The sequence below is a fragment of the Pinus tabuliformis genome, chromosome Q, assembly GCF_031772625.1.
Source record: "Pinus tabuliformis cultivar Carrire ecotype Pingquan chromosome Q, CPIR1, whole genome shotgun sequence".
NCBI classification, from domain to species: domain Eukaryota; kingdom Viridiplantae; phylum Streptophyta; class Pinopsida; order Pinales; family Pinaceae; genus Pinus; species Pinus tabuliformis.
This window is the reverse complement of record NC_142296.1, coordinates 640,953,940-640,977,471: the sequence shown is the minus strand read 5'-3', so window position 1 is coordinate 640,977,471 and position 23,532 is coordinate 640,953,940.

Here is a 23,532-nt window from a genome sequence, read left to right as displayed (position 1 = left end):
CTTAGACTCATCTTCTTCATCAACCAAATTCTGCTAAAAAGGAGGTCTCACTGGAGGATCAGGCTGTTGATTCCTATTTTCTCTTGGTCTTTGTTGATTTTGAGGTCTCCTAAATTGAGGATTTCTAAATTGAGACTCCTGCTAAACAGGAGGAGCACAGGTGTTTCCAAGAGCTAACCTATCCATCAGCCTCTCCATGGTCTTCATCATTGAATCTATCTTATCTTTAGAAGCTGAAGAGGAAGGTTTCTCTTCTTCTTTCAATTTAGCTTTTCCCATCTTTGATTTTTTAGCAGCAACCATGTTTACTTCTACTTTTATTGCATCATTCTTCATATCAGCAAGTGTAGCAGAGTCTCTCTCTCTAAGCAACAGAGAAAAATCAGAATCAAATGCTTCAGCATATCTCATTTGTGCTAAAGCTTTCGGAGGTTTTAAGCAAGCTGGGATTGAATTAAACACTTTGTTAAACCTATTTGAGAAGTTTTGAATGGTTTCATCAGGTGCCCTTCTAAGATTATTGTACTTGATAAGAGCTTGAACCGTATTAGTTCTATTTCCCCATTTCCTTAGAAAGCTATCTTCAAACTCTACCCAATTATGAATGCTTCCTACTGGGAGGGCTTTAAACCATTTTCTAACTTCCCCGATAAAGGTTTGTGCAAATAATCTTAGCTTCACATCCTCCCTCATCAACTTCCTCTCTGTCAGCAAAATCATTGAATTTGTCTACATGTTCTTCTGTTGTGATTTCTTCATCACCACCCCATGTTGGAATTCTTGCAGCATATATGCTAGGAAGGTCATGTAAAACATCAAGAAGTGCAAGTGGACCATACCTAGTAGGTATGGCCATGATTAAAGGAGGAACAGTAGTGACAGGTACAAAAAGGATAGAGGATGAAGAACTGATCTGAGGAGGACTGCTTGGTGTTTGAAAGCCACTAGGAATAGCAGAAGCAGAAGATGAGGTACTGATATGAAAATGACAACTTGGGTTGTGTAAACCAGTGACAAATGTACTCCAATTGGGAAGGGGTAAACCAACTTTAGATCTAAGCAAGACTTCAAAAGGATCAAGTTCTTTCAGTTTATCTAAGGCTTCCCTTTCTAAGAATAATTCAGAAGTAACTACTTCCCAAAATACCTCTTTATCTTCTTGTGATACTAAGGCTAAGGTATCATTTCCTCCCTTTTGCAAAGCTAAAATAATTCCAATGAGCTCTTCTTCATTTTCTGATCTAAACAACACCTCATGAATTTTGACATCAACTATTTTGTCCTCAGGACTTCTTGAAAATTCAGAGAGCAAAGATTTTGAATAAGATGAAGTACCTGGTGTTTCAGTAAATCTTTGGCTACTCCTTGAAAGAGTGTTGGGGTTGTCCACAGGAGTAGGTGGATTTGGGTCAGGATTGCTCCGTGTATATCTCCCTCTTGAAGCCACCTTTAAAACTTTGAAAATGTATGGAGTCACCAAGGTAGATTGCAGCCTCAAAACGTTTTTTGAGCTCCTGCTACCTTCAAAAGTTCAGCTTCTTGATTTTGGAAATGAGTAATCTTCAGACTCTTAGCAGACACACCAAAATGTTATCAGAAAACCTAACCCTGACAAGATGCTGATCAGGTAGACCTTGAGTAATTATTTCAAACCAACTTTTGGCTAAGGCTTAGCCTCCTCAACCTAAGAGGGCTCTCTCACTAGGTTAAAGATTTTGATAATGGATTAGATGGCTGACTCTATGAAAACAAATGAAGGAGTGTAAATGGTTGAAAGGTAGTCAATAAACATCCATTGGGATATGGGGTCAGAAAATGCTTAGTATGACAACAATATAAGCTGAACATGGAAGTTAGGGCATCAAAAGTTAAATATATCAGTTAACACATAGAAATAGGAAGGAAACAGAATCTACAAATGCATGAAGGAAGTTAGAGCATTGCCAATGAGTTCTAAATATCATACATTCATACTACTGCAAATAAGGAAATGAGGACAAACATAAAACAAGCCACCATTGAACTCTTTCTGAATCCTCAGAAGTAAAGCCAAAGTCTGTATTCACAAAATCAGAATCTTCTACAATGACACAATGTGAGTGTTTTCTCTGAAAAAATTCCAACCCCTGGTGCATTACAACTCTTGTCATATATAGAGTTTCTTTACAAGCTTGAATTCCTTCCTCCAGCAAGAGGGGAATTCGAATTTCTATAGACCTAACACCTATCAAACTTTAAACAAACTATTAATTACAACTGACTGTAAACTAATAGTGTTAGAGATCTAATTTGACTAGGAGTGTAACCCCTTATCTATGTTGGCAACAACCTTAGCTATGAAAACAAACTCGTTCTTTAACATATGTCCCTCTTCATCTTTGGCTTGAGTGATGACTTTAAACTTCATGCTAGCCTTTGATTGCTTGTCCTTTATCTGTCCCTGGATACTAGGAAAACTGCCACTGTTTTTTCTGTTTTGGTCTCCAAAGTGGTTCCTCGAATTCTGCTAACCATCTTATCCTTTTAATAACATGTGATGGCTTGAAATAGACCAAAGGTCCTGATCATATACTCGTGCTAAGGAAAAACCCCTTAGATGTTGGTTGAAGCATGATAACTGTTTGAGCTATGAAATGACTGCTGTTTTCGTAGCACAGAGTTTGGAGTTATTAGATGCTTCTCATTCATTGCATTTTCCTTTGTTTAGTGTTAAAAACTTCTAAGGTGATCCCTTTGTATCTTCTACAACAACATTCTTTCATAATGGTTCCCCCATTTCATTTCAAAGTTGATTCAAAAAAACAAAACTGGCAGCTTCAGTAGTTTCGTAGCACGCTACGAAACTGCTATGCATTATATGTCATTTTTAGCAGTTTCGTAGTGCGCTACGAAACTACTAGGTGATTCAACACATTTTTTGTCATTTTTTTGGGATTTTTTGATGGCTTATCCACATGCTATGAGCCAAATAATCTAACATTATCTATCCAGAATAACCTTCAATCTTCAAAAAGTAAACTTCACTTCAAAATTGTCCCAAAATTTCTTTACTTATTGTCTGCTTCATTTATGTTGAGGTTGTTCTTCTGGTTCATTCAGTTGAATCTTCAAATCCTCGATTTGTCTTTTCATCATTTGGATTCTAGTTCTCAATTTTTCATTGACCCTTCTGATATATCTTGCCTATTTTATTGCAGGGACTGTCCAAGTGAAATATTGAGCATGACAGCTAACTACTTCAGGTATTGAAATTGTTTTATCTTCCCACAAAGCCTCCATTCTATTGAAATTGGCTTCTTAACTGCATGTTTCCTTTCTTTTTTTCTAAGTTTGGCAATCTCAAGGTTGGCAAGCTTCAATTTATTTTTTACCTCTTCAAAACCACATTCCTCCTACTGAGTGATAACTGCCTTACCTCTGTCATCTTTGTGCAGTTGTCATGATGTTTCTGATGAAACCACATGTTCTTCATGTAATTCTGCTACCTCCCCTCTCTCACTTGCTTCTAGCTATGCCTCTTGTATCCTTCTTGAATGCCTTGGCACAGGATTTCTCGACTTGAACACAAACTCTGAGACCTCGTCATTAAATTGAAGCTTTTTGGAAGTTTTAACTCCTTTGGTTTTGTTCTTGCTAGCTTCAAGTAGCTATGCTTAGACCAGAGGATTCTCTTCTATTTCGATGGCCTGGAGGAGATCGTTCGAACTTCCCTTTGAAGCTAGGCTTTCATTAGCAATCACAGTCTTCACCTTCTCCTTGGCTAATTGACTTCTTGTTACTCTTCTTTAGATAGTTTTATCAACAGACTACTCTTGTACCACCTCATTGATCTGAACCTTTTTCCTCTGTGACTGTTGAGGGGTGTCTTGGACTGCTAGTGGTGTCATAGGCTCCTTCATCTACTTTATGGCTTTCAATTTCACAAATCTTCTTGATCTTGTTTCCTCCTTATGACTTACTGCTGGTGCAGAAATCTCCTTAGCCTTAGGGCTAAGTCCTGTTTCAGTTTTAAAGCCTATCATAAACAAGAAAGCAAACCATTCTCTTCCAATCTTTTGAAGCTCTTGTAAAACAATCAACTTGATCAACCCATGATGGAATAAGGAGGTTTCACAAGCGTCTTTCTTCAATTGAACATTATCACACATTTTTCCTATGCTACGAAATAGATAAAAAGGTAAATTAAGAGAAATCTTTCCAGTGAAATGTAAGAGGAGCTTAAAATGGTAAGAGTGCACCTTATGATATCTTCCCTCATAGGTAAAATATCTTTGGATGCATTTCAGTAGGTTGGCATATGAATCCTTTACATTGCTTCTGGGCACTGATTTGGTTAAGTCTGAACCTATGAATCCTAGCTTCAAAAATTCTTGGTAGGGTTCCATTTCGAATTTAAAGTTCTTAAACCATCTTTCCTGGCCTCTTGGTATCTCGGTGACTACAGATATGACCTTAGGAGAAATTGGAATTTCTAGCACTCCAACTCTTGAATTCAAACCAGTGAAATTGAAAGCAAAATCTTTGGTTACTTGAACATGACCACCTTGAAGTTTTTCGCAGAATCTCCAATAGCCCACCTGTTTGAATGCATGTTCAACCTCTCTGCTTCTCATGAGCACATCTAAACCTTCAGGCTCAGCTCTAAGACACTGGCCTGATCTGTGATTTTTCCTTTCTTCAGACATGTCTATGAAATCCCTGCAAGGAAACTTGAAGATAAACCTGCACTGTATTGGTTTGAACACTGCCTCGCTTGAGCTTTCGAAAAGTTCTAATGAGTGCTATCCTTAAGTTTGCCAATTGTCTTCTTATGCATGAAAGGAACACGGGAAAAACCAAGACTAACTCACCTCACCTTATTTTTTGAAATTTGAAAGAATGCGTAGAAGACATCTAACGAACCTAATGATGAGAATGAATGGCTGCATGTGATAGGCATGGTTCAGGCACTAACACATGGTGATGAAACATTAACAGATTTTGATGGAAAAGACAACTAGACAAGATCTAGCATGAATCCCCGATTTCGTAGTGCAGCCAGTGTAAATTCTAGGTTTTGTGCTACAAAATCTCCTAGTTATGAATCCTTGTTTTCGTAGCACACATAGTGTATTTTTATGAGTTTGTGCTATGAAAACTCCTAGTTGATTTCATAGCACATACCAACTTTAAAACAGTCTTAACACATGACACCTATGAACCAATGTGGGACTAATGATAGTTAAAATGAAATTGTTGACCTTATTTAACAATGGGAACAAGAATCTATCCTATTTTTTAGACTCCCTAAACAAAACAATAGAAATGACTTGACCAAGATTGAATTACAACTTTGAAACCATACAAGTTGTCCAATTTTTTTTATTTTTTATTTTTAGTGATAACACCTACCTTACTACGAACCAGAATTGGTCCAGATCTTCATTCCCTGCTCCTCTGAATACCGACAATTTGATCGCACTCACCATACTGAACTGTGGAGATGGCAGAGGTGGGGTGGGTGGAGATGATAGTGAGGATGGTGAGATGGGTGGTGGTGTGGGTGGAGGTGGTAGGTGCAGAATTCACTATCTTATCAGATTGGTCGCACTTCTCGTCGAAACTTTCATGAGCTCTTCCTTACTTTCTCGCGAGGGTGAAATTAAGGGACTAGTTTCTAATTCTTCAGTACTTCCGCTTTTTGTATATCTTCCCTCTTTGCGTAGTTCCAAACAGTAATTTATTCTCATAACCTGCTTGTCACACAATAGCATCTTAACCCAAGTGTTCAAAGATTTGATATACTTACCTCGTGGTCCTTCAAGGAAGCATCATTCTACCTCACTATAGCTGACTGCCGTATCTACTGTAAACTCAGTGATAAATCCTCCTATAATTCGATCGAACCAATGGTCCACAAATCACGTGATCTTATCTTTTGAGGCTTCTAATCTGCACACTAATTTTGGAGTCCACACGATTGGTTTATCATGTCTGCACCTTCCCTGACTTTCTGCTAGCTTCGTGATCGACTCATACAATTTAGAAGGAAAGGATGTAAATAAAAATTCGTGGATTTTCGTATATAAGTAGCACTCCAACCATTGTTCCTTAGATACTCATGAATTCCTATTTTCCTACGCTGCGAACTTGTGAATCTTCTTGTCCAACCACCCTTCAATTTCTTTCTTTGTTGGATTCTAGTGACACGACATCAAACATCCTTTATGCAGATCTCGATTTCGACAACAGAACCATTTGTTGGCTTGTAGTGGCCTGACCCAGGTTTAGAGGTGATTTAGCTAAACAAATCCTGGTACCACTGGCCCTTTCAGCAACAGTCCGCGGAGTGCAGACTGAGGTCTCACCCGAAGTAGTATGGGAGGGTGCTAGAACCAGGTTTCCGCACCCTAGAGATGTCTAATGATGTTCAGTGGTCTGAGATTTTACCCTGCGCACATGTCGCTACACGCATATATCAGTACCTCACCACCTACGATGTTGCCTTTGTGCAGCCCTTCTCGAGGCCCAATCTATGTTATTACTAAATTCCTTACTATTTAGCCTGATATTAGTTGATCAATTAGCTTATATGTATGTGTCTAGTTATATTTAATAGTGTTCAACATTCATATAAGTGCGCGCGATAAAAGAAGACAATATAATTAAAGAGGAAATAGCACAATAATAGATACACAAGATTTGGAATCAAACTTCTCTTTATTATTCTTCTTCCTTGGTTACAAACTCGATTTTTCCCTATGCACTTAGCTGTAGGGGTCCACGCACTCAGCTGCGGACTCTATTAGGCCTTTGCGCACTCAGCTGCAAAGCCTCTTCCTACTACTACGACCCAAAAGAACTTAGACCTTTTCTCTATGCTCACTATCTTCTAGACTCCATTCCTTAGCTACTTCGCTACTTTACAACTTAGAGCCTCTCTCTATTTATACAATCCCATGGTCTGCGGACCATGGGTAGGCCGACACTACCTTCAAAACTTAGGGCAGACAAACCTATGACTCTATTATACAATTTGTGCTTCACGCCCACAATTCATGGAGTATTTACAATAATAGTACTCAAAACATGGGCTCTAAGCCTCAAAACATGCTGTGGGGCGATTCCATGCCCAACATCTTCGTAAGAAACCTTTTATCACACATCTCTTAGATAGATCTTGGTCCCAGCAATGGAACCATTTGTTGGCTTAAGGGGGCCTGACCTAGGTTTAGAGTTATTTGTGCCAACTAAAAAACCCTAATTGTTGGCCCTTTTGGCAACAACCTGCATAATGCAGGTTGCAGTCTCACACGAAGCAGTATTGGGGGATGCTAGAACAAGTTTTTTGCACCCAAAGATAGTGTGATAAGTAATCTTAATCCCTTGTCGCTCAGATCTTCCTTCGTACAAATCTCTATCCTTCCATGACCTGCCACTATAACTCTAATGAAATGGCTTCTAGACCTTCGCGAAGGTCTGTGATCATACTTTATAGGCCCTAAAGAAGCAAACTGTCCACTTTCGCACACTAATTTATAACCCTAGATCTGCCTTCATGTAGATCTATCCAATTCATCAAAAATCATAATAGAATTAACCCTTATCTTCACGAAACCAGATAATTACATAGTGTATGCATAAATATTAAAGTTCTAGTAGGTTCGCATAGCATTTACACATTACTCCGTAGAAACATATCATTGAGTGATAAATCATAACATGAACAAAATTAAGAATAATACTCAATTTCAAGGTATTTCTCCCAAAATCAATTCTTTATTAAGATCAACATTCAGTTATAAACTTCTTCCACCCTGTGCACACAGCTGCAACGGTCCACGCACTCAGGTACAGACTTACCAGGGTCTCCTACGCACTTAGCTGCAGGAGCCTTCCCCTTTTTCCTAAGTACAAGAAATAGATCTTTCCTACCTCAGCACTTTACCAAAACAATTTCTATCTTGACTTCATTACCCCTTAGACTCGCTATGACTCAATTATATATAGCTTTTTCCCATATAATACCATGGTCCATGGGCCATGGGTGAGTCTCAGAAACTAACCTATCACTTACCCAAACAAGGGGCTAAAGCCCCTTTGGCTCCTACTTAATTGTGTGCTCCACTTCCACATTTCATGGAGACTTTACATTCTTTACAAAATTTGTTACAAAAATTGGTTAACTAACCCAAAATTGACCCTGGGGACCCTATCCCTTATTCATTCTCCAGAAGGATTTAATGTAGACATGACCTATCATTTAAGAGAAAGAGACCCAACCACTCTTGAAGAGATGCAAAGTAATTCTATTAAGGTAGAGGCTAATTTATTATCTAAAAGAGCTAAATTGAAAATAGAAAGAAGGGTCACTATCAAGGAGGAACCTACCTCCTCTTCATCAAATTCAAAACTAGCTAATCTAGTTAAAACTATGGAAACAATGATGGGGAGGATGATAGTGGTAGATAGAATAGCCCCTAGAGAACCCCAGGGAGGACCTCAAAATCGAAACTCTAACTTTAGGAGAAATCCACCACAGATTAAACAAAGGGAACATAAAGGTCCTATTATCAGCAACCAGTGAGGCCTTTATTTCAAGAAAATTACATTGATGAAGAACTTGAATTTTATGAAGAACTAGAAGAAAATCAAATAAATCTATTCAAGGAAAGTGAGATAGATAAAATATTCTTGACCAAAAGGCACATTTTTTGTCTCTCAATTAGAAGAGATCCCATTAGAATTAAAATATTATAAACAAGGATATCAAAATTCCATTGTGTAGGTGCATAAACAATACAAATTAAGAAGAAAAAAATATATTGGAACTTCTTCTAGTAAAACTCAAAATGATGCCCCTTCCTCTAGTCAACCAAAACCTGATTCTCAAAAAGAAATTCCTAAAAAACCTGATGTAAATGTCAAGGAAAGTGATAGATCTCAGACATCTTTTAATATGGAAACTAAATTGGCTAAGGTAAAGATCCCCATCCCTTTAACAAAATTGATGACCAAAAATGTATAGAAAACTCAAGTCATGAAAGCCTTAAAAATAGGAGAAGGGTCAGACACAGTCAATTTGACTGATGACCATCCTAAACTCTTGTTTGGACCCAAAGTTGAGGGTAAGCCTCAAGATGGCACTATTCCACCTTTCTACATAAGCTTCAACATCCATGATAAAATCCTACACAATGCCACGCTTTACTTTGGAGCCTTTCATAATTTGATGCCCAAAGTTATCATGGAGAAATTAGGGTTAGACATCACCAGATCGTACAAAGATTTGTGCTCTTTTGATTCAAATAAAGTTAGTTGTCTTGGTCTGATAAAAAATTTGTGTCACTCTAGTTCAGATACCAGCTAAGAGTCTAGTCATGGACATCGTAGTAGCTGACATACCTCCAAAGTATGGGATGCTACTCTCTAGATCATGGGGGGCAAAGATTCAAGGCACTTTGCAGATGGATATGACTTATGCCACCATTCCTGTGTTTGGCCAACCTAGAAGACTTTATAGGGAAACAATCATGAAGTACATTGTCAACAATCAACACAAGCCTAACAATTATCCCCTTTATTTAGTACATTCAGAGAGGGAATCTTTTGTCTTATACAATGATGAATGTGTAGAAATGAAGTTTCACCCTTAGAAATCAAAGTCAATAATAAAGAAATAACGAAATTTAATACTCAAGAAGAAAATCCAGAGCGAGAAGCTTTGTGGAATATGAATTTTGATGGATTTGTGTGTAAATATGGAGTAGGGGCAGGTGTATTTGTTGTAACTCAACAAAACACAGAGTAGAAGGACATGGTTACAAACTTAATTTTCAGTGCACAAATAACATTGTGGAATATGAGGCATTGATTTTAGGGCTGCAGATTCTAAAGAAGCTAGGAGAAAAACAGATCTTTTTCCATGGAAATTCTAAGCTAACTATAAAACAAATTAAGGGTGAATATTCTGCAAAACACCCTAGATTAGGGGCTTACAGAAATGCAGTTTTGGATTTTTTACAATGCTTTCCTGAATATGGTTTGTTTGTGATACCTCAAAACTATAAAATTTTAGCAGATCCCTTGGTTGTTTCTACCAGTACTTTCAAGATGCCTTTCCACTCAAATAGGAAATATGTTGTAGAATTCAAACACATTCCAGCTATGCCTGATAACATTAGATACTAGCAAGTTTTTGGAAATGATGAACAAATTGAAAATTTCTTAAAATTAGAAGATGAATTCGAATGTACACATATATATTTAGATAATGATGTAGAAATAAACAAGAGTAAAGTAGTGTTAAAAGAAGCTAATGATGATTCATAACCTTTATAAGTGTTGCAATTAAAACATAATTTGTTGTACAAGGGGCTAGAACCTTTAGAAGATCCATTTGATTTCAATGATGTAGAAAAATATCCCAAAATTGAACCATCAAGGGATGGGATAGAGGAATGAAACATAGGGACTGTAGAGAGCCCTAAGATTATTCAATTATCCAAATCCTTGCCTCTTGATGACAAACAAAAATACATTGTACTTTTGAAAGAATTGCCTCCTATGACACCAGCATCATTCAACATACTATTCCCCTTAAAGAAGATCAGAAGGCTTTTAAACAAAATCTAGGAAGGGTTAATCCACTCCTATTGCCTCTAATAGAAAAGGAAGTTAAGAAGTCATACGATGCCAAAATTATTGTACCTCCTAGATTCACTAAGAGGGTTTCAAACCTAGTACCTACAAGGAAGAAAACATGAGAAATTAGGCTATGTGTATACTTCTGAAACTTCAATAAAGCCTCTCTTAAAGGAAACTACCCCCTCCCAAAAATGGATCATATATTACAAAAGGTAGTTGGGTCAAGTAGGATCTCTTTACTTGGTGGATTTTTGGGTTATAACCAGGTCCTGGTTCACCTTGATGAACAGCAAAAGACAACATTTACTACACCATGGGGTACCTTTATGTATGTAAAGATGCCTTTTGGTCTGATGAGTGCTAGAGCCAACTTCCAAAGGGAAATGAATTTTTCCTTTTCTGATGAAATTGGCAGGTTCATTGTCATTTATCTGGATGAAATCACTATATTTTTAGACTAAGGAAGAACACTTGCTACATTTAAGAAGAGTCTTTGAAAAATGTAGGAAATTTGGCATCTCACTGAACCACAAGAAAACACTATTTGGTTTGGAAGAGGGAAAACTTCTAGGCCACATCATTTCCAAGGAAGGCATTAGAATTTATCCTAGCATAGTTCAAGATATCCCCAAAATTGGCCCTCCCAAGAATAAGAAAGAAGTTCACTCCATTGGAATAATAAATTTCCTTAGGAGATGTATTCCTAATTTAACAGAAATCTTAAGGTCCATCACAAATATGTTGAAAAAGGATTCTGAAATAAAATGGAACTCTGAAGCTAGAAAATCTTTTAGCAAAGTAAAACTAGCTCTAACAACTACTCTTGTATTGATTAGTCCTGATTTCACCAAAGATTTTATGTTGTTTTGTTTTGCATCTATTCATACTATTGCAGTCGTTTTATTGTAGAAGAATAGTGAAGGACAGGAGCAACCAATATATTTCTTTAGTAGGGCTTTAAGGGATGCTTCATTGAAATATAATATAATGGAGAAACAAGATTTTTCCTTGGTAAAATCACTAAAGGACTTTAGAGTTTACATTTTACACTCCCATATAATTGCATATGTCCCTAATGATATTGTCAAAAATATTTTGACACAAATTGATCCTGATGGAAAAAGGGGCAAGTGGATTGCTATTATGTTGGAATATGCTCTTGAAATCAAGCTTACCAAGTTGATCAAAGGTCAAGGATTGGAAAAACTAATGCCAGAATCTAATTTCCATCCACTTGATATAAATTTCATAGCTAAACTGGACGAACAGGGAGAGCAGGTGACTCCACATGTATCAAAATCCTTTGTTACCTCTCCATGGTATGAACACATTCTCTTTGTACTACAAAATTTACAAACTCCTCCAGGTTTGACTAAAACTAAAGCCAAATTTCTTAACTTAAAGGCTATGATATTTTGTACTTTGGATAATAATCTATATTGGAAAGATCTAGGCGGAATTTTACTTAACTATGTGCTAATATATGAAGGAGATAAACTTCTGCAACAATTCCATGAGGGAGATTGTGGAGGACACTTGTACTCGAAGACAACAACAAACAAGATTTTGAAGGTTGGGTTCTATTGGCCCACCTTGTTTGCAGATGTCCATAGGAAAGTCACCACATGTCATCAATGCAAAATATTTGAAGGAAAAAGAAAATTGTTACCCCTACCCTTGAAGCCCATATCAGTTGAAACTCCTTTCCTGCAATGGGGTTTGGATTTCATTGGAGAAATACACCTCAGTTCCTCATCCCAACATAAGTGGATCTTTACGGCCACTGACTATTTTATGAAATGGATTGAAGTTGTACCTATAATACAAGCTGAAAATGCAGTAATCATTAAATTTTTAGAAGGAAACATTCTTGTTATGTTTGGATTCCCAAATAAGATAATTACTAATAATGCAGTTGCATTCAAATCAAAGAATATGGTGGAGTTTTGCAATAAGTATAACATACGATTGGGTCACTCTACTTCCTATTACCCATAGGGAAATGGGCTAGCAGAGTCTTCAAATAAAAGTTTGGTTAATATCATCAAAAAGTTGTTGCAAGATAATAAAAAGTCTTGGCATAACAAATTAATCAATGCTTTATGGGCTGATAAACTCGCTACCAAACAATCCATTGGTATGTCCCCTTTCCAACTAGTTTGTGGGATAGATGTTGTTTTCCCCACATCGTTAGGAATCCTTGTTTTGAAATTACTGCAAGAATCCCAAGTTGAACCTAATGACCTACATAGAAGAATAAACTAGACCATACAACTGCAACAATCAAGAGAGGAAGTCTACAATAAAACCCAAGTCATCCAAGAGAACATCAAGAAAATTTATGATAGGAGAACCAAAGCTGATGATTTCCAAATAGAAGATACTGTACTGAAATGGGATTCAAGAATTGAGAAGGGTAAGCATGGAAAGTTTGATAATTTGTGGAACGAACTTTACAAAATTGATGCTTACAGAGGGAACAATGCCTTTTTTCTGAAAGATATGCCTAGAGAAAAGCTTCCTGGTGGACCTGTAAATGGCAGAATGCTAAAAAATTACTTCCCTCAAGAATAAATCACTTTCCATTCAAGTCATTGTGAATACTATTCTATTTTTCTACTATCAATGTGGGTGGTTTATGTCATAATTTGAAGCACTAGGAGAACACCATGAGCTCCTGATGAGATGATGTCATATCTACAACAATAAACAGATCAATTCAGATGTAGAACAAAGACTGAAGGCAAAGGACCAAGGCTATTGATCCAAGTGTTCTTCACACCTCACATGGAGGATGTCATCCCTAGCCGGAGCCACTTCCAGGGTCGTATGATTCATAGTTTCAATTGATGATTGGATATTTCCTTTCAATTGATGAACTTGTAAATAATATTGTATTTTTAAAATGATTTACAAAAAATATATATAAAAAATGATGAAAAGAGGGTATAAAAAAATGTATATGAGAAAAGAAAAAATAGAATGAAAATGAAAGAATGAAAAAAACCCATGAAAACTTTATGCAAGTGAGCAAGTTGAAATGGAACCCAAAAAAAGAAGAAGAAAAAAATGCATTAAAGTTAATTTATAAAATATATAAATAAAAGTGTGCGGCTTGTTTAAATGCCACATAGAAATAAATTGTATAGTTTAATCATACTTCTTAATGATGATTAAACTAAGTTAAAAAGGTTGCATAGATTAGATAATAAATCAAACATTAGGCTTAATCTTGGTTGAAATAAATAGGTAGATTAAAGGAATATTAACCAAAGTGTCTAAACATGGTTAATTTCTTAAATATGCATTAGATTAGGTGTACAAGCAACCTTGGAAAATTAATAAAAAGACTTGCAAATCAAAATTCGTCTTTAGAATAAATTAATCATACTTAAGATAAATTAATTAGGTTTATAATAATTAATCGTGTGATTTAATCACTATTAGTTAATATGTAATAATTCGCTGGGGCTAATGTTTGGTTTTTATAATAAAGGTCGAAAGAGACAAATACTTTTTGTCAGCTTGTGATATATGGCACGTAAAATCAAGTGGTTGAGATCTTCCCCGCCCAAATCAACGTTGGAGAATTAAGTTTGGACCTCCCTACCCATTCTATCTTTATCAACAGGGGGGATCTAAAAAGTGATATCCCCAATCCTGGGCCCCACAATACATGGTGGGCATCTAAGGGAAAGTCAAAACAAATCGGTGAGAAACCAGTGATCCCTCCTGTAATTGACTTAGACCATATACCCTTGGTAGATCAACACTACAAAATTGTGGAGACCAATTGTGAGTTCGACTTGTTTGAATTACACAATTGGCTCAAATAGGCCTTTCTAGACCAGAGTGATGAAATCAACCTCTGGGAATCCCTCTTCCCACAATTCATGTTTCCCTAGACTGATCCTTTTCCAAACACTATTATGTTGTGTCAATCCATATATATTCCTATCCAGAGAGCCATTGTGGCCCAAAATTGTGACATTTTGCTGACCATAACCCAGAGTCCATTAACCAAATGCTACAAATCCTCGAGGGTCAATCTTTGGGCCCTTTTTTTGTAGATTCCCTCATGGAACTCTACAAAAAGTTGACCTTCCCTCAGAGAGCTAGGATATTTGATATTTTTCTACGAGAAGATGTTCAACTCCCAAAGAAGAATCCCCCATACCCAGCCTCTATGTTTCCTGAAAAAACTAAGACAATTGTGTCATTTGTGTATTTTCTACTAGGATACCACTCAAATCAATGGGTAGATGAGCCTATTTTAGGTTTTTTTTTCCCATCTTTTCCATAGAAGAAAAACCTTCTGTAATATTTTATTTTAATCAATTAATTCTAGATAACATCCATGACCAATTCCTCAAGGTCACAATAGAAGGAATGTTTAAACATTTATCATTGTTAGTGTACATGTTTTTGTTTCATCGGGCAGATAGGTTTCCAATGATCTTGGAGAAATTGGATGATCAAGGTAATGCATAGTTAGAACATATGGACATATATCAATGCAACTATAACTGAGATTTGACCATCAATCCAAATCATTTTCAAGCAGGAAGAGTTGATATAGAGGTCAAAAACATTAATAGAACAAGTGAGGGAAGTATTGGGAGATAAATCAACTGAAGTAGCAAAATTGATCAAAATTTTAAATTCTAAGACCAGAGAAGAATTAAAGGAGCTACATATTGAAGATAGGACTGAAACCATCTTAGAAATCAAGAAGGTTTTGCAGAAGAGAAACATGATGGTTCAATTAGAGAACAAATGCTAGACTCTGGAAACTGTTGTCCATAGATTTCATACCAAGTTTAATCTACTGAATCAGAGAGGTCTACCAAGTTTAGTGGCCATGAATGACAGGTTAATCATCTTGAGTGACTACAGTAAAAAACATTACACTATTGCCAAAGATAAATCCAAGTTTGTAGGGGTAAAAGGAAGTATGACAGGAAAAGATTTCCTAGAGGCTCTAGATTTTGATCTCATCATCAAACATGATATTAAACATATTTTCATCAACAGACCTACCTTTGAGAAATATACCGAAGTTGATGAAACATATAGAAAGCTAATAAAACTTTTTATCCCCAGTGAATATTGATGGGATCACTTGTGTGAATTACTTGAGTGAAACATTTTTCATCTTAGACATCAAGGAAACACCTTTTTTGGACCAGTCATCAACAACCATCCTCGACAATAGTGCCAACAGCTCTAGCAGTTCCGAATTCCTAAATTTCTATACTATTTATCTTAAATGTTTTAGATATTTTAGGATTTTATCTTGATCTTTTGACATCAAGTTATGCTGTAATTATTTTCTTATAAGTAATTCATAACGTGAAGTAATAGAGGTTGATATTTATGTAAAACAAAGGACCATTGATGTAAAGTTGTTCCACCGAGTTTCAGTGGACACATTTCAGTAATACAAAAGATTTTTTAGGGTTCCTGTGTCAGCTTTTTATTGGTGAAGTGATCTTCTATTTTGTTATTGTGTTTTATTTTGTTTTCATGTTTGTTTATTTTCTCTAGTTTTTTAAAGAAAATTAAGTTTAGGATTTGTTACTGGTGAGCTCCAATATTGCAGCAATGATGCTGCAACTCCTGGAACTCCCTTCTTTACTTTTATCAACCCGGTTGTTCGTAACAAACTTGGAAGCGACGATGCTATATGCACAAGTACTAGCTCTTGCCGCAGGCTGTCACTTGATCAGCTGGCACAAGTCCACTAGGAACTTAAGCCAACTTCTATGAGCTCTTAGAAGAATATTTTAACTGTGATGGATGAAAGCTAACTCAAAAGAGGCTAGTCTACTTGTAGAAAGAAGTTGAAAGCTGAAAAGAAATGCAAACCCTAGCAAACCCTAGTTTTACCGACTAACCCTATCGGTGCAAGAAAAGAGATGAAAGCGATGGAAATGGATGCCATTGACTCTTGGAAAGGTAAAATGCATGTGACTAAGCTACTTCTAAAGTAAAATCTAGAAAAAAGCATCTTTTTGTATTTTTGAGTAATTTTGTAGAATTATTATGCATGTGCTTTAACGGTTTTTTACTATGCAGAGGTTGAGTGGCGAAAGGAACTGGAGTGGGTGCTTGCAGGAGGTTGGGAAGGTGAGAAGAGGACCTAAGGGGTCCCTAGAACCCTTCTAAAGAGTTTCATAGTGATCAGATCTCGAAAAACTGCTTACGTGAACTTCTACAAGAAGTCTGCAGGGGTTCTACAGGATGTTCTACAGGAAGTTCTACAGGAAGAGCCAAAAGAGGATTTTAGAGGGTTGATGGTGGAAAAACAGTAGGAAAGTGGAAATGGAGGATGGATGAGGATGAAAAGGGTCTAGGACCTAGTAAATGAGGCTAAGGAGTGATGAAGGTGGTTGGATTTGTTCAAGGATGAAGGGAGCAATGCTGCACAAGAATGTAGAAATTAGGGCAAAGTGGGAAAGTGTGGCAAATGAAGGAAAGGAATCTTGGATTAGGGGTTGGAGCAGGTTGTATGATGGAGGAAGGATGGATAGGGATGTGTTACAGGTGCTCTGCACACTATTTTCCAAAATTGATCGAACAAAGACTAGAAAAACCAGAGATCTATCTATATTGACCTAATCTGACCTAAAAACCATAAACATGATGAACAGATGTTTATAGACAGGAAATCATGCAAGATAACTATGGAAACTAAGCAACAACAGATCTAAACATGCAAGTACAACTGGTGGCAACTTTTCCCAACTAAAAATCTAACACTAGCAATTGCATGGAAAGGAAAAAACAGTGTTTTTGTGGCAGCAAGTATGCCTTGGTTTCAGCTCATGGTCCCAAGGAGGGAGAGGTGAGATCAAGGATTGCTTGATGGCCTTCTTTCAGATATTTTCTGTCACCAAACTATCAAATCAACCTGAAGCATGAAAAGCTATTTTAATCATCAAAAGCAACCTAAGTAACAAAGCAAGATCTTAACCTAGATAACAGAAATTATTCTATGAATGCAATGAAAACACATAAAAGTATACAAAGGAGGTATTGGCACTTGGGTGGGGCCCAACCCCAAGAGCTATAGCCTCCTGAGAAAGCTCAGAGCTAGTGCAAAGTGAAATTTATCTCCATTACTCAAAAAATAATCATGTCACAAAACTGTTTACAGCAAGAGCTCGAAAATGAGCTGGAATGCAGAGCTGCACTAAAGTGCGAAAAACAACTATTCAATAGCTAAACTACCAAGGCTTGAAGCCTTCCTAATTATGCACCATGGGGACTCCCAATAGCCCTCCTTAACTTTAGGAGCTTGGCTGCTCAAACTGCAGTTAATCAGCGACTTCACAAAATCTGCTCGGTTGCCCCTTGAAATCATCTTTGGTGGGCTATTGAACTCCGAGCTGATGGTGGAGAACTCGAGGAAGGTGTCATTTAGTGTAGGAGACACCCTTCCTACAATTCCTCAACCTTGTTCCTTCGTATCTAGCTGTCAAATTTCTCATAAATGCTTGACCTTGGTCCAAAAGATGTCCAAAAATTTGCAATAAACATGTATTAGACTTTGTGGTCAAGTGACTATTCTCATTCAGTCAATTAACATAAATATATTCAAAAGCATGCATAAAACTATGAATAATGGTGGATTAATCAAGAATAATAGGCAAAATGAGCCCAATAAGTTACCCATTTTTTGGGCTCATCATCACCCCCCTGCTGAATGTGTTGCTCATCCTCTGAGCAACTAATCCAGCTCATCATCTTTGATTGCTTTGACTGCCTCTCTGACATCTTAGGCTTCTAAGGTGATGTCCTCTTCTCGGTCATGAAACCCTGCTTTTCTCTCTACCTCCTCCCATTGCCTGTGTTCTTCTTCTTCTTTGACCCCTTCCAGCAGTCCCAAAAGCAATGGAGGACTGAACTTTAGGCCAATCCAGTTGGCCTTCAGATTTTGCATTGACTGTTTGTGAAGGGGTACTCTGGCCAAAGCCTCTCACATCCTTGTTGGGTTGTGATACTCTCTTATTTTCAAACTGTGGGACAATGTTTTCCATCTTCTTGTGCAAGCATGAATGCAGTTATCACCCAACAGTCTTTCCATGTCCTCAAAGTGAGCAATGGCCTAAGCTTGTCTTTCAATGTAGTCTGGGAGAACCTAAGGGTTGTTGGCCAGGTGCTGATGGGCATACACTAAAGCTAAGGGATCCTCTGGTTTTGCTCTGATCATGAGTGGCTCACTGAGCTCCCTGTCCATAACTTTCCGAATTTCTACTGCCCTATTTTCCTCATGCTTTAACCAAGAGGCCATGGCCATTAGTTGCACATCTCCCAATGCTGCATTGGGGTCCCATAGATTCATGTTTGGAAGTGCCAAGTTGTGTAAATAGAATTATGCTAACTTGGCCTTATCTTGAACTGAGATACTGTCACACAAATACAAGAACTGATTGTAATTCTAGAATGGAATGGTGCTCCTTTGGGCCAATGTGTTAATTTGAAATTGCAACCATTGATCTTTAAGATATAATGCATATAACTTATTAGGTTGCCTACATTGTAAGGCTTCTACTGCCCAGCTGGCCATGCAGGCCATTTGGGCTTCTTTCTCTTGCACCTATTGTTTTAAAGCCTGTATTTCTTCTGATGCCTGTGACTCCTTTTCCTGTAGCAGTTTTGTCAGCATCTTAACATCAGTTGGCAGCTTTTCCTCTCTCTATTGTTCCTCGGTTGTTTCCCTGTCTACTAGAGGTTCTTCTTGCTGCTGCTGCTCTCCCACAATGGATGGCCTATCTTCCTTATGACATTCCTGTAGCTGCAACTGCTTTCTCAGCAGCTCATTCTCTTCCTATAATTTGGCTCTCTAACTGCTTTCCATGTGCCTCACCATGGCCAACTCTTTTCTTGATTCTTTTAGCTATTCCTCTAGGTGGCCTATGTCTGCAACACCCTTGGATTTGGTAATCCTCATCCAAGTTTGAGTCCTAACCCGCTCTTGTTTCAATGCAAAGAAAAGTGGTACAACAAACTTCTGTGGGATGATCTTCCCACCTTTTAACAGGTTGTAATATGAGCCCAAGCTAGGTTGAGGGCTTGGCTCCAGTATCTCCTCAGTCTTTTCTTCTCCCTATGATTGTTTGGCTGCCTTCTCCTCCAATTTCTCAATCTCTTTTAACTTCACTAGAGTTTCCTGTAGAGATCTTTCAGCTTCCTGTAGAGTTGTTTTTGAGTCCATCATCCTAATTCTTTCTCTCCAGGTGGAGGTTTTTGGGCTTCCTCTTTCATAGGTGATAGATATCTTTGAAGGAGACTCTTCTTTCGATTTAGTGGTTGTGTCCTCAATGACAATTGGTTCCTTTGATTGTGGCTGGGGTTTGCCCACTTTGATCCTTGTGCTTCTCCTAGATTTAAAGTACATGGAGGTTTGCCTCTTTCTCTTTCCTTTTTGTTTTGCAGGTGTGCTTAATGCAGCAAGCACAACTGCTGCCTCCCTTGCCAATGTCTCTGAGGATTTCTCTTCCTGCTGGTCTTTTTCTTCGCTTCCTGTAGAAATCTCTGTGTTCACTGTTTCTGTCTATATGACTGATATCTCAGGGTGTGCCTTTCCCTTTTCCTTCTGGGTGCCCGCTTTCGCTGTGGCAGCCTTCATTTGGGCTTTCTCAGCCTTTTCCTTTCTAGTCTGTATCCTTTTTTCCCTTGCTATTTTTGTTGTTGTTTCTTCCTTTGTTTTAGGCTCCGCAGTCTTACCAAATTCTTTCTATTCTTTCTATTCTTCCTCAGTTTTGCCCTATGCTTGAATGTCCTGTGCTCCCTTATCATCTTTCCTCTCATTTTCTTCAGTTTGCTCCACCTCCTCACTGCTGGATGGGGTGATGTTTTCAGCCAAAGTTCTATTGTTATCATCCTTGGACATGTTTCTAAAGATTTCCCAAGAAATGGGGACAATATAGGTGTGTAAAGCATCTTCCACCAATAGTTTTATGAGCCCATGATGGGCCAACTAATCTAGGATCCCTTCATTTAGCTTTTTACCACATTCAATTAAGGACTGAAGAAGGAAATATGGGATGCTCAGTTTCTTGGCTGGAGACTAGTGAATCGCATGCATTAATTCACACAACAACCTGAAATGATATCCATAGATGATGCTAAACCTCCCTTCACATGTGATGTACTTCATAATTTGATAACTAACTTCACTCCAGAGAGGAGGCAAGCTTGTCCTTCTAACTCTGTTTTTGTCTTCTACAGGATGCTCCTCGGGCAGAAAAAATGTTTTCTTAGCAACTTGGCCCAAGAATCTCTCTTCTTTGCTCTAAGGGAGCCCCAATGGTAGACCAATAATTCTACTGATGAGCTCAGGGGTGAGTTCTAGGGTTAAACCCCTAAAACTAACTATGGCATGTGTCTTTGAATGTGGTCTCAGGGACATTAAAAACTCTTCAGTTATCTCCTCATCATGACCTTGAATTTTGTCAAAGAAGGATTTCCAAATTGCTCAGGTGAAAAGGTCCACCACCTCAAGGTGCTGATGCAACTTGCTAGAGTTTGAGGGTTCTTTCCTTATGAATCCTCCTGGCATGGTGTTGAGTGCTCTTTTTATGTTTTAACCAGAAGAGAAAATGCTCAGGAAAACAAACAGTCAATCACTGAAACAAAGGATAGATGAATTCGGTTTCTTCTGAACCCAAGAAGGAATTTCTCATGTGTTCCTTACAAAATAGCAATAATTCCCTTGTTTTAAGACTATTGTCACCCAGAATTTGACTATCTGTTTATGAAAAGAAGAATTTTTTTTTTACAGACCAAAGCATAAGGACACAGGTTCTCTTCTCAGCACATAGATAGATATGCAAATTTAGTTTTTTCACACACAGAGGCTGGCCTCCACTACTGCATATATCTTCCTTACATGAGAATTTAAAAATGATGAGGGGATTTCAGAATGCAGAGGAAGAACTGGGTAAAATCAGTGAAATATGCAGGCAAACTTTCACGTTTTTTTCTCAATACACAGACATACTTTTACTCTCGTTTCTCAAACTGATGCCATTCAATTCACCACCTTGCACAACCAAATCATGCACAAAGAAGTTTTCTCAAGCCTACCTCGCTTCGAGCTTGAAATTTGACGAAAATTTTGGGTTTCCTCTCTGCAAAGTTGTTCTGCCTTTCCTATAGAACCCTTCCTGTAGAAGTCTCCCGACTCCTGTAGAATAGAATTGCGCTTCTGGTAGAGTCCGATAGGGAGGAGATTTTCGAAAATAGGCAGAAAACTAGTGGAGGATGACTAGTTAACTGCTCTGAAAGTGGTGGACGTGTACTTCAGTTCAGAATGTCGTGAGTGCAGAATGAACAGAGGGTAGTGCATGTTTCAACTAAGCGTCTTTTAACTGCGGCGTGATTCGTGGTGAGGGGATGAGGTGGCCAGATCGGACTGTTGATTCAACGTCATAGCCATAATGTTTCTTCGTGTTTCTGACACCATCACCTCCTCTCTTCCTGTTATCTACCGCCACCACTACCAGTCCCGACGATTTCTCCCTGAATGGACACTCCACACGTGCTGGCTGCACATCTAATCGGTAATTTTGAATGTAACAGGGCTAGTTTGGATTCCACGGGGATATGTAACTGGCCGAGGGTGGCCAGTTGACTGGCCACTGATTCCACTCAATCTGAACCATTCCCATAGTCATGCATCTTTTAAAATATGGTTTATGCAATTGAAGAATGAGTTTAGGCACTTACCTGCGTGGTTGCGGCCGTGTTATGCAGATTCTGGTTTTTGGAACGCATTCCTTCGTTTTCTGTTGCTGCATGCACACTGCATTCTTGGCCTCAGCTGCTGCTGATGTTCTTATGTTCAAGAAGAGCTCCATGCATGTCTCTTCTACCATACTTTGCTGTCCCTGTCTCTGGAGTATGTCTTTCAGAGGGATCAACTGCTACAGGATTCCTGTAGGATGTCTTATAGCTGCTTCTCCTCCTGGAATGCAAGCTAGAATGAACAGGGATATACTGTTGACAAGAGTCTCGGCTGATGAGGAGTCTAGATGGAGGGTAATAGATATGGTGAGTGAAAAACTGCTGCTTGATTTGTCATTAAAAAGTTTTTGCTCGCAGTATGAAGAAAACAGGATTTCTGTGTGTGACTGTGCAGGAACATAAAAAATGAGTGCAATGGAGGTGTACAGAGATGGAAAAGGGGTGACATATGGCAATGGATGGAAGCAGGGATGTTTACAGGCCTCATAGATAGATTCCCAACCTTCGGGTACTCTTCCGAGATCGATTTTGGCTTGTCTGTAGGTTCTACAGGATCTTCCTATAGAAGACACAAAATTTCCTGTAGAAGACACAGAACTTCCTGTAGAAGGTGAAATCTTAGCCCGAATGAGACAAAATCTTAGTGTTGACCTCTGTCTTTGTCTTGTGTGATCCTCCTAACCTACAATGTCCTTCCTGCAACTTGCAATTATTTAACAAAAATTAGGTTTATTTTTCTTTTTCTCTTTTCTTCTATCTTCTTTTTTTTTGTTTTTTTGTTTTTTTGTTTTTTTTTTAGACAGCTGGGGCACCTCTAGGAGGTTTTCACCCTCACTGTCTGCCCTAGATTCCTCCAAGAAGTTTTCACCCGAGGATTTTTTTTTTTGTCCAGGGTGTGGGTGGAGTGGAGGCAGGGGCCTGCTCCACTACCAACACTGATTTATCCAGAGTTTCAATGAACTTCTGCTTAGAAAGGGGCTTCCTGTAGATTTTCAATCGATGCCCATTGATGATCATGGGGATGGCTTCTTCATCAATGGTCTTGATAAGGACTGAACCATTGTCGTTGCATTTCTCCACTGCATATGGTCGCATCCATCTTGTCCTTAGCTTCCCTTTGAAATCCTTGTATCTTGAATCATATAACAACAC